The sequence below is a fragment of the Hydra vulgaris genome, chromosome 01, assembly GCF_038396675.1.
Source record: "Hydra vulgaris chromosome 01, alternate assembly HydraT2T_AEP".
Classification (NCBI taxonomy): domain Eukaryota; kingdom Metazoa; phylum Cnidaria; class Hydrozoa; order Anthoathecata; family Hydridae; genus Hydra; species Hydra vulgaris.
In genome coordinates, this window is record NC_088920.1 from 29,094,570 (window position 1) to 29,107,230 (window position 12,661).

General features: G+C 29.4%; 2 long non-coding RNA genes across 2 annotated transcripts; both read left to right on the top strand.

Moving 5' to 3' along the window:
- Nucleotides 1-5,201: 5,201 nt before the first annotated feature.
- LOC136074860 (uncharacterized) lies at nucleotides 5,202-5,683 on the top strand. Its single transcript, XR_010635510.1, has 2 exons — nucleotides 5,202-5,271; nucleotides 5,357-5,683. It is a non-coding gene; the product is annotated as an uncharacterized LOC136074860 (long non-coding RNA).
- A 4,374-nt stretch (nucleotides 5,684-10,057) lies between these two features.
- Nucleotides 10,058-10,941, top strand: LOC136075272 (uncharacterized). Its single transcript, XR_010635791.1, has 3 exons — nucleotides 10,058-10,447; nucleotides 10,555-10,626; nucleotides 10,763-10,941. It is a non-coding gene; the product is annotated as an uncharacterized LOC136075272 (long non-coding RNA).
- The last annotated feature ends 1,720 nt before the right edge of the window (nucleotides 10,942-12,661 follow it).

Below are 12,661 nucleotides of genomic sequence, written 5' to 3' on the forward strand. Positions count from 1 at the left end.
TGGAAGAAGTCGTTTTTCTAAACATTCATTAATATAGATTGATGAATTGATCGCTACAGCCTTGGAAGTGCGAAACAATGGCTCGGACATACCACGGTCAGATATGGCTATCCACATTAATAATTTTTTTGGAAATTTCTCTTTTCCTATAAAACGAACACTTTCTGGACATGTCTTTTTGCTGTTTGTGTAGTATCCAGAATCTCTAGGCATGTTGTCCCCTGCAAAACAAAAGTATTTTTTGTCATCGATGACTAGAAGCGATTTTGTGTGATAGAGTTGGTTAACTAGTTTCCTGCTTCTTTTCTTTGCCTTTATTTGTTGTTCTATAGTGTATTTTGTAGTCTTTTCACGTTTTCTATATTTAATATTCATTTTTTTTAACTGACGACCAATTGTCGATTGATTTACACCGAATTTAATACCTATTTTTCTCTGACTGACCCATTTTCGATTGTTGACAAGTCTCGTTAATTCGGCTTTCTTTTCTCTAGTCCAGGATGTCGGACGACCAGGGTGCTTTCTATAAGAAAACGATTGAACAGTTTCAAGTCTTTTTAGGTTATCATATATTGTACTTCGAGCAAATCCTTCCTTTTCAAAATGATTTACGATTTTTTTTTTTTTTTTTTTTTTGTACTAGGTTTATTTACAAAAAACATTTTTAGTCGCTTTCGAAAAGATTCTTGTTCAGCTGCATTTAACCTCATTTTAAATAATTGTGTTTCAAATAATAAAGTTTATATTTTATAGAACGTTTATGCCTACGCTTAAACGTTGTGAGCAGCCGTGGCGCAGTGGTTAGAGTTCTGGCTCAGAACCCAGAGGTCCTAGGTTCGATGCCAGCTCTAGCCATATAAGCGACATGGGTACGGAAGGAGGCGTGAACTTCTTGTTAAATGCTCTCCCGCGGTGCTCTGTGATAAGACCGTAAGGACTTCTAGGAGCACCTAAAATAACGACAAAAAAAAAAAAAACCCACAAAAACTTATTATTATGCTCAAATAATGAAATTAGGATTTGTCCGATAACTTCCGCATCACCCGTTATGATATAATATTTTAGACTGGCGAATTTGTCCATTTTGCTTACTTAATTTAGTACAAAATAAGTTATGTTAGAACGAATTTAATATCAAATTAAGTAAGCTACATGGACAAATTATAAGTTCTAGCAGAACTTATTCTTGATTCTTGAGCAATAATAATGTCTGTAGAACTTCTGCATACATTATTGCTCAAGAGTCGATTAGATAAAAACCAAAAATAGATTTTCTTCTATTATTTGGTTTTTATCAACAAGGTTAAAGAATTTATCCAAGATAATATCAATAAACAAATGTGTTATTTTATTTATTATTGATATATGTATATATTATTATTATATACTTTATCTTTTTGTAATATATGACATCTTGATCTTGTGGTTTACTTGTTAAAAAAGGTTAATACTTATTTGTTTCATTTTTTTATACTATTTAAATATTATATAATTAATATATATATTTGAGTTGTATTTATGAAATTATTATTGTATATATTATATGACTTTTATTGCTATTGTTATTATGTACAATATAAAACAGGTTATTAACGCAGATTTGTTCAATGTTTTCCCCACAAAAAGATGATTATGATGCTATTGTATTTGAAACTGCATTATACTTATCTTTCAATGTTGACAACCTTCCAATATGTAAAGCAAGTTTCTTTCAAATATAGCATTGCTTTTTTTAAAAATTGTTTCATGATTTAGATCAAAGAAATAGCAACACCAGAAAATCTTGTTGCTAAAACAGTTGGCGACTCACCATGTAAGACTTGTGTTAAAAGTATGTGATTTAAGATAATTATTTAATAATCATATTATTATTTAAGTTTTTATTTGTTTCTTTTTAGCTAAATTTGGTGTCGCTAGCTATTATTGGAGAAAATATCGACTTATTCATTAGATAAAGTTTGATGCATGCTCTTACCCGGTTTCCTTCTTCACGTTTCAATCATGTATATTTTAGGTGACCTCGTCCAGGTTACAATTTTGCTTGATTGAAGCATGAAAGTTACGTTGCCAAAATATTGTGTATTTTGGGTCTTTTTTTATTCTTAATAAAAACCTATGATTAGAAACTTGGAAAGATATTCTTTATTTTATTTACTATTTTTTTATAATTGAGTTTCAGGGATTATTTTTTTGGGGATATTCCCTGAATGCCGGATATTTTTCTGAAATTTATCTTTTTCCAAATATCCGAAAAGTTTTCCATACGTGCAAGTTAAAGTATATATTATTGTCATCAACTTGGCTGAATGCAAAATTAAGGGAAAAATTAGGGGGAAAATATTCTGAATTTTTTCAGGATATTTTCCGCAAACAATTTTCAAAATTTTTTAAATATAATGATTATATGAAATATGTAGTTTATATATTCATTATTGTAATTACTTTTTATTATACTTTTATAATAATATAATTATTTTGCATTGTAGTTTTATAATAATAAAAAAAGTATCAGGGTATAAGATATCTTATAACATCGCAATGCATTTTTGACAAAAATAAAATGTTACATACAGTTGTGGACAAAAGTTTGCGACCACTGCGATTTTCACATATTTTTTAATGTATTCTACTCTGAATTGCTTTTGGGCTACTTTAGTGCTACAATTTTGTACCAATTTGTGCTAATTGTCAATTAGAGTCTAAAATTGATGTTTACATGTTTATTTTCAGATATAACTGAAATATTTTGGAACATTTTATATTACGGAGACCTTATTTAAAGCAGTACTAGTTAAAATGGTAGGCAGTAAAGAACTGACATCTGAAAAGCAAGCTCAGGTCGATATTTTGTACAAAGAGAACATTTCTATAAGACAGATAGCTAAAAAGCTCGGTATTTCACATTCCACTGTTGTAGCTACTGTAAAGAGAAATCAAGAGCTGAAAAGTTTTAAATCCCGTTCAAGCGCTGGGCTCCCGAAGGTTACAAGCAATCGTATGGATAATGCTATAATAAAGGCAGCAAAAAAATCACCAAGAGCATCCTCAAGTGCCATTAGAGGCAAACTGCCTGGATCACCATCCAAAAAAAAAAACAGTCGGACAATACGCAGACGATTATTTGATGCAGGCTTGAAATCTTACCGACCAGCATGGAAGCCGAAGCTTTCACCAAAGAATATTCCCGATCGCATAGCGTTTTGTCAGAAGTACAGGCAGTGGACACCAGCCCAGTGGAAACAAATGATGTTTTCAGATGAGACAACATTCACGCAATTCTACTCATTTTGTAGACATGTCAGACGCCCACTAAATCAGAGGCATAATCCAAAGTACGTTATACCAACAGTCAAACAGGCTCCAAAAGTTATGGTTTGGGGAGCAGTCTCTGGTAGCGGTCGTGCCGGCATTTAGATTATGCCTAAAAATACAACGATCAATGGTGCTGTTTACTTGAGTATACTGATGGATAAGCTGCCACCATTTGTACCAATACATGGCATCACTCATTTCCAGCATGATGGTGCACCTTGTCATGGTACCAAGGCTGTTAAGGACTGGCTGCGTTCTGAAAACATCCCGCTACTGGAACCTTGGCCAGGCAACAGTCCAGATCTCAATATTATTGAGAATGTTTGGACTGTAATGAAGCAGAAGATTGCTGCACATAGCCCAAGTTCTGAAGATGACCTCATCAACTGGATTAAATGCGTGTGGGTGCAGGAGATTACGCCGGACTATTGCAAGAAACTGTGTGAATCGATGCCAGGACGTATTGAAAATATTCTCAAAAATAAAGGATTTCATTGTAAATACTAAAATATGAATAGACATGCTGTTTAACCTGTATAGTGTGAATAAACATTCGAAATATATGTAATGATTTATAATTTACTACTTGTTTTTTTAAATTTTGAGTGTTTTTTGTAAAAAATTGCAGTGGTCGCAAACTTTTGTCCATGACTGTATATAATATTTATCTAAACATATTATATTATTTTATATCTGAGTTTTATCAATTTAGGTTTAATAAATATATTACATAGCTTAGTTTAAAATCGTGTAACGTTATGGCAGATAATTCTCATATTTCAACATGCAAAAGATCAAACCCTAATACAAGGTATACTTTTTTTTCTACCCTATTATATAATATTTTAGACTGTCAAATTTGTTGATGTAATTAATTTAATAATAAATAAGTTATTATAACTTATTTAATATTAAATTTATTAAACTGCATGACAAATAATAAGTTCTGTATAAAATATTATTGACTAGGAAGATGCAATGGTATTGTTATGTTATTGCCTAGGAATATCATTCTGTAGTAAGACACAATAACCTTTTAACTTTTAAAGTTTGAGAAAATTCACTTTTCCCTCTCTTCGTCTTTTTTTGTGATCGCGCCCTGTAGCAAGAATTTAATTTAGTTCATATCTTGTTGGAGAATGCAACTTGATTCTGAGTTGAATTTTCAGCACTCGGTATTTATTGGTGACCTAATTTGACAATACTTTATTATACATGCTTTTAGTTTTATACTTAATATATTATATATAATTAGGGGTAGATGAGGCTCTTTAGCCGTGGTGAATGTTTCCACAGCAAAAGGAGCCTCAAGATGAAAATCTCACCATGGGTAGGAAAATCATGATATAAAATCCCCACACTAATGTTGTGTGGTTATGTGGTAACTATTACATTTTTAAAAATTGTTATAATTTTTCTGTGTGCATTCTAAAATTACATTTAATGTTCAAAACTTTGTAGATTACTCATTTAAAGCAACTTCGTGGGCTGTCACCTTTGCATCTAGTGAGTTAATGTATGAACAAGTTAATGCAGAAACAAGTGCAAATATAAGAAGATGGAAAACAAAGAAAACAAATTATTCAATCAGATGTTAACACATAAGGTGAGTACAGGTCTTTTTCTAATCACGCGCATCAGTTATTAACTTATATATAGATATATATTTATTTATAGACAGATATTAGATATAGATATATATAGATAAACAATATTTTTTTAGACTTGTATTTATTATTTTGTACTTCTTTTTTTTATTTGTCTGTCGACTTTTTTGTTGTCTTTCTTTATTAAATCCTTATTTATTTTTTAGCAATAAGAGTATAAAATTAGAAGGCAAATGACTTTTTTTATTTTTCTACATTGTACGTAGTATTGTTTTCTTAAAATTATTTAATGATTTAGATAAAAAAAAACAACTAGAAAATCTTGTTGCCAAAATGGTTGGCAACTTACCAAGTAAGATTTGTTTTAAAAGTTTGTGATTTAAGATAATTATTAAATAATCATATTATTATTTAAGATTTTATTCGTTTCTTTTCAGCTAAATCTGATTCATTAGATAAAGTTTGATGCGTACTCTTATAGGAGAAAATATCGACTGATTCGTTAGATTATGTTTGAAGCGTGCTTTTATGGGAGAATATATCGACTGGTTCGTTAGATTAAAATTGAAGTGCGCCCTTTGTGGATCGAAGCGTGCTCTTCGTAAGTGGCTGATCTATGACTTTGTACTTATTACTTATTGGATATAAAGAGGATATTTTAACAAAAGTGCAGCTTTTATTACAAATTCAAAATGTTTATGTCAAGAACTAATATACTGACTAATAAAACCATGTAATTTAATACGTATTAAATATTTCCTCGACGATGAGTTTTTTTTCTTTACACGAATCCAAACACTTCGTTTTTATAAAGCATAGTTATTGTTGAATATTACATGCCAAAATTAACGTAAAAAGCACGTCTTTTAGACAGTTCATGGGGACCAAAAAGTCACCTAAATATCACGTGCCAAAAGTAACGTGAAAAACACGTCCATAAATCACGTGAATTGGTCATTTCATGGGGACCAAAAAGTCACCTAAATATCACGTGCCAAAAGTAACGTGAAAAACACGTCCATAAATCACGTATATTGGTCATTTCATGGGGACCAAAAAGTCACCTAAATGTCACGTGCCAAAATAACGTGAAATTCACGTTTTTGTCACGTCGCTGTGCCTACTGGGAACAAGGATAACTAGTTGCAGAGTTTTCCAAATTAAGTGAAACTTTTCAAAAACCTTGCTTCTTATATGAACTGTGTGCTGAGTCAAAAATAAAACTAATATTTTTATTTAATTCTCTAAAATTTACAATTTAGTATAAATCTCTAAAAAATGGCCCGATTAACCCAAGTTTTAATTTGAATGGGATACCATAGTATATATATTTTTGATTTAGCACATTCATCTAACTAAGTTTTAGCTCTGTAAAAAATTTTAAAGAAAAATATTGAACAAAACCAAAGATATCTTTGTTAGAAGGTAGAAGATCTTTAAATCGAGAAAACGCAACGGAAAAGAAAAATTCGAAAAAAAAAGCTACAATTTCAAATATGGTCTGATTTTAGTACTTTTGACCAATGTCATTTAGCTCGGGAATAGCTAAAAAGTGTAGATAAGAACTTGGCTAAGGTACAGTAAAAATATGGAGAAAAAGTGCATACTAGTTACGGAGAAAAAAAGTTCCAACTGTCTCTATGGCCGTTGCTAAGGAACTTTAGGATGTTTACCCCTTTTTAAGGAACAAAATTAGGGCAAAGTTATTAATTTTTCTTCCGTTGTCATATATTTTATTGTTTATAAAGGTTAAAACTTCCAAAAAATAAAAATAAAAAAATTTTTTTTTTAGACTTTCATTAGACTTTTCACTTTTTTTTTTTTTAGACTTTCATTAGACTTTTCACTTTTTTTTTAGACTCTTCACCTTAATTCTGATAAAATAAACAAAATGTTTATAAACTAAACATTTAAATAATAAACTGAAAATAAAAATACGTGACTAAAAATTAGAAAAAAATTTAAAAAAATGAAAAGAACTTACTTAAACTAACTCAGTTGTTGTATTAGCAATAAACGTTACACCTTCGCTTCATAAAAAGCACACTTGTATTGGCAATCTGACTTAATACTGCCTTAGGAAGCAGTGAGAGCTTCAATTGTTAAAGTTTAACATTTTTACTATGAATAAATTCAAATTAACAATTGTTATTAAAGTTCTCTTAATTCTTTCTTTTACTCTTAATTAAGGAAAGTCTTTGAAACCAACATTCATTGTTTAATATAACTTTTATATATTATATAAACTACATCTTAAAGCAATTCAGGAAAAGAAAAAATTATGCTATATACACTATAAATATTACAATAATACTACTAAATTTTCCAACTAACATAAGAAACAGACTTTTAACAAACTTCTCGGGCCCAATGCCTTCAATCTTAGTTTTGATTTTCGCAATCATTGTTGCTTTGATTATGTGATAATAATCAACTCTTTTTCGATCTGAGAGTGATTAATATAAAGTAAAATAATCACAAAATAGATCGATAAATTAATAAACAAAGTACTTTGAATCCGTAAAAACACCTACTTATCCAAAACAAATTATAGAAATGCTAACTTTCGAGAATGACCTCGATTTCGAGAATGACCTCGATTTCGAGAATGACCTCGATTTCGAGAATGACCTCGATTTCGAGAATGACCTCATTGATCTTGTAAAACGCATTAAGATTCGAAAAGCACACAGATGTTTGCAAAATAAACTAAAGCAAGATATAAACAATATTCGAAAAGCTAATCTAACTTCAACGTATGCTGATAAAACATCCAAGTTTTACAATTTATCTAAAAATGATTATAACCACTTGTTGAGAAATGCTATCACTTCAAATTACAAATTATTAAACTCAAAAAAGATAAATAAAATAAACATAGAACATAAACGTCTTCTGAATAATCATGAAGTTTTTGATGAATTCGATGATCGATTTTATCAGTTGATTTAAGGCCATAAAAGATAAACACTTTTATAAAGTTTTAGTTTTTCATACTATTGACTTCTACCATTCTATCAGTGAAACACTTTTTAAAAACCCTATCAGTTTTGCGGAACAACGCCTACCATTAAATACAGCAAACATATCATTAATTTTTCATCCAAGAAAGTCTTTGGTTTTTGATAATGATCAGGTTTGGATAAAGCAATCAAGTGGTTTATTTGATGTTTCCAAAGGATGGTTTGACGGTGCATAGGCTTTTGAGCTTGTAGGAATATTCCTTATTTTTCAAAGTTTGAGGTTTTACCGTGACGATGGCTTGACAGTTTTCAGTAAAAAATTTGGCCCTTAAATAGAAAAAATAAAAAAGCATATTGCCAAAATATTTTAACGCAATGACTTACGGACTTTATACAGTACAACATGAAAATTGTCCAACCTCGACGTAAATCTAAATAACAGTGAATGCACTTTTAAACCTTTTTTCAAACCTCATAACTCTTTAAAAAATATCCATGCTGATTCAAATCACCCACCAAGTATACTAAAATAAATATCACACTCAGTCGAACTTAGATCATCTGCAAATTCTCCTAACAAAGTAATAATAATAATGAAACTTTATTAAAGTCTGCTTGCAAATGTTGTTTAACATATAATCCTAAAGCAATATCAACTCAAAAACGGAACAGAGCACGCAACATCATTTGGTTTAACCCTCCATTTAGCAAAAACGTTAGCACCAACGTAAGAAAATGTTTTTTGAAGCTAATTGATAAACATTTTCCTAATAATAACAAACTGCATAAAATCTTTAACATGAACAGAGTCAAAGTTAGCTACAGTTGTATGCCGAGTGTAAAATCTTAAATTATTAATTCGCACAACAAATACGTTTTAATCATAGGTTTTAAACGTTTATTACGTTAAAAATGTTTAATATTTAAATGTTGAAAAAAACTACATCGGTATAATTAAGACTCTTTTAAATTAAGATATGCTAATCACATTAAATATTTTAACATCATTAAATACAAAAACGATACTGAGCTCTAAAAGCAGGTATGGAAGTTAAATAAAGCTAATTTGGTTCCTATAGTTACTATAGCTCTTATAGTTACTATAGTTACTATAGTTATTATACTTCTTAAAGAATACTAAGTGGAAAATTCTCAGGTGATGTAAACCAGTTTTATTTTTTATTTTTTAACATCTTCGCTTCCAACAAGGCTGCAAGCAACCACTAATTAAAGTGGGAAGTTACTGGAAGAGAAAAAATGAAGATTGTAGAGCGAGATAACAATTGACGGATGACTTAAAGGATTGCAAATTATATGAATCAGGAAAGCAAGATGAAGGAAGCGAGCTCCGAAGAACTGATGTTCGAGGAAAAAAACTATATGAATAGGAGTTTTTGGAGCACTTAGGAACAGTCACAGAAAAAGGATGAGACTTAATTGAAAGACGAGTAACACGAGAATGAATATTAGTAGATGGCACAAGAGACGCTAGCTCTTTAGAGCAGAGCCCATTATAGTATTTGTAGAAAAGAGAAAGAGAAACAACATTACGACAATGTGATAATGGTTGGAGGTCGGCTGCAAGATCAGGTCCAACTATGTTTACAATGCGTTTTTGTACCTTGTATAAAAGAGAGGGGACATCTTTAGAAGATCCGCCCCAGATATAGCAACAGTATTCCATACATGGCAGGATCGAGATTTATAGAGATAGAGAATAGAATCCAAAGTAAGAAAGTGTTGAGCTCGATAAAGAGATGCAACTTTAGCAGATGCTAATTTTGCAACTGATTTGATTTATGGTTTCCAAGAAAGATAGGAAGTAAGAGTTAATTTTAGAAGATGAAGAGTAGATGACCAATCGAGTTCATCACCGTTTATAAATATAGGAAGATCTAACTTATTGCGATAACGATTGGCTAAAAAAAATGAGTTTTATTTGTATTGAAGTTCACCAGCCAATTTGAGCCCCATGCTGTAGCAGAAGTGAGATCCTTTTCAAGCTTAAATTCTTCCTCCAAGCAATCAGAGAAGCTTTGGGAAACCAAAGCTCAAATACTATTTGACATAAGCAAATTGCCTGGCTCATGACAATTAATTTAAATCATAATGATGGCTATACATTGTTTCTACCCAGAAAGACAGAATTTTGCTTGCATGGATTGAGAGATGTTAGTGTTTAGTTACAATGAATCAGTACACTCTAGACAAATGGCATATGCCATTACCAGATAGTTACATTAACACAATATAACTTTCTTTTCATTATAACTTATAATCAAATCTATTATATTTCATGTTAAAAAGTATTGAAGGGTCTACTTCTATCGATTTTTCTGTTTGGTAATGGGAAATGTGTTGTGTATCAGGATTTAAGTGATTTAAATTTTTTTTTAAGTTAGGAAATCATTCTGATCTTCTCTAATTTGTAATGGGTTTTTAAGTTATTGTGCTAAATATCTAATATATTTTCATTTATCTTTTATTGCAAGGTTTTAACTATGATGGCAGCTTGCTACTGTAGATATTCATCTTAAAGACCTCAAGATTATATTTATTAATTCAGTAATAACAGTTACATGTTAATTTATTATACATTAGTTAATTTTTAGCCTTAATTTTTTTTTAAATTTTACATATCTGATATATTTTATCTTATCTATCATTGCAAGGTTACACAACATGATGAAAACCACACGATTGCTTCGATGGATGTTGATCTTTTTCACATCAAGATTAAACCGGTTCATACTTTTTTAGAGATTGATTATGTTTATTAATGCAATAATAACAGTTATATATTTATTTATTATCCGCGACATAAGGCATCCTTATTAAATAGGTATGGCGATATTAATTTAGGGGTTTACTTTATTTTAGATATCATTGGATGTGGTTTCGTTTGCGTACTAAAGAATCGACTCTTTCTAGCTATGGATGTCACAGTTTTGTTTGCTTCAAAAACTAAGCTTTCTTCAAAGCTGCAATTCTGTTAAAAATATTACTAAGCAAAAAAGAAAATAATTATTATAGTCTAAATTTTTTGTTAAAGAAGTATGTAAAAAAATTATTTTTATATTTTGCGGTTTGTTGGAATTTATATAAAGTTAGATAAATATATGGACTACGGAAGGGAAAATGAAGCAGAGTCGTGATGGATATGCCCCCCCCTCCATCGTTTAGATGGATATTTTTGTGTAGGTTTTTAGTTGAACTATTTGATGTTTTATGATTGTTTTTTTGTACTTCGGCTCCCACTAAAATGCCACGCCTTTTCCTATGATATACATGTATATATATATATCTTTTTTGTATATATATCTTTCATTGAAATTCATTAGACACGATAAAAATAAGGCGAAAACGCTGAGGCTTTAAATTATTAAAATTTCACCTAAACGCTATAGAAAATCTAGCCTTGGTGCTTTTTTAATAAAATAAATATATAAACCTTTAACCATATATATATATATATATATATATATATATATATATATATATATATATATATATATATATATATATATATATATATATATATATATATATATATATATATAAATATATATATATATATATTTATATATATATATATTTATATATATATATATATATATATATATATAAATATATATATATATATATATACATATATATATATATATATATATATATATATATATATATATATATATATATATTTATATATATATATATATGTATACATATCCATATTTTTGTTTAGAAAGAATATTTGAGATTACATATATGTCTTGAGTAAAAAAACTTTAACTCTTTGAAAATAATTCAAGTGTTTTTTTGTCACATACACATCCGCAAAAATTACGTTGCGTCACTGAACTAAAGCTAAAAAAGTTTAATTATCGCAATGAAAATATGCTTTATGGCGAGGTTTTTTTAGAAATTATATATTTTAATGTAAACTTTTATTTATAACTAAAAAAAAAATTGGTCAAAAAGCATTGTATTAACATATAGTTAAAGTCTAAAAGCTGTTGCGTCACTTAACTCATCGACAGGATAATTAGCGTTTTATAAAATAGCGCGGTAAGGAAATCAAAATATCATCCAAAAGTTCAGATTTCGTTGTGGGTTTTCAAATTTTCAAATTCGAATAAATTTTTGCATTATAGTATTGTGAAGGGCTATTAGTAAATATCAGTAAACTTTTGGATTTATGTTAACATTTTCTTATAAAGTTGTAAAGTTTTAAGAAATGGAATCAAAATTGGAAGTAAAAAAAAAAAACTTTATGCAGAATACCAAGCTAATTATGTTTCTCGGAATGCTGATAAAAAGAAAGAAATGTCCAGAGTTAGATCTAAGAGATATCGAGAAAAATTGAAAGCCGATCCTAATAAAAAAGCAGCTTATGCTGCTAAAGCAAAATTAGGAGTTTTAAAAAGTCGCGCTTTAAAAAGAAAACTTTTAAATCATTATCAAAGACCAAGCTCATCTTTTAAAAACGTTCAACAAAGAGGAAAAGCATTGAAAAAAGTTTTAAAAGCACTACCAACTTCAAAGGAGAAACATTCTGAAATTCTTTTCATTCTTTCAAGTAGCTCTGCTTGTAAAGATAATTCGGGTCTACCTCCAGCATGTTCAAAGCTGTATGGTCTTTCTGAAAGCGATGTTTTAGCAGTTGTAAACTTTTATAATGAAGATGAAGTTTCCCAAATATCACCAAACAAAAAAGATGTCACTCGAATTCAATTATCTGACGGAAAAGCAAATAATATTCAGATACGTCATTTATAT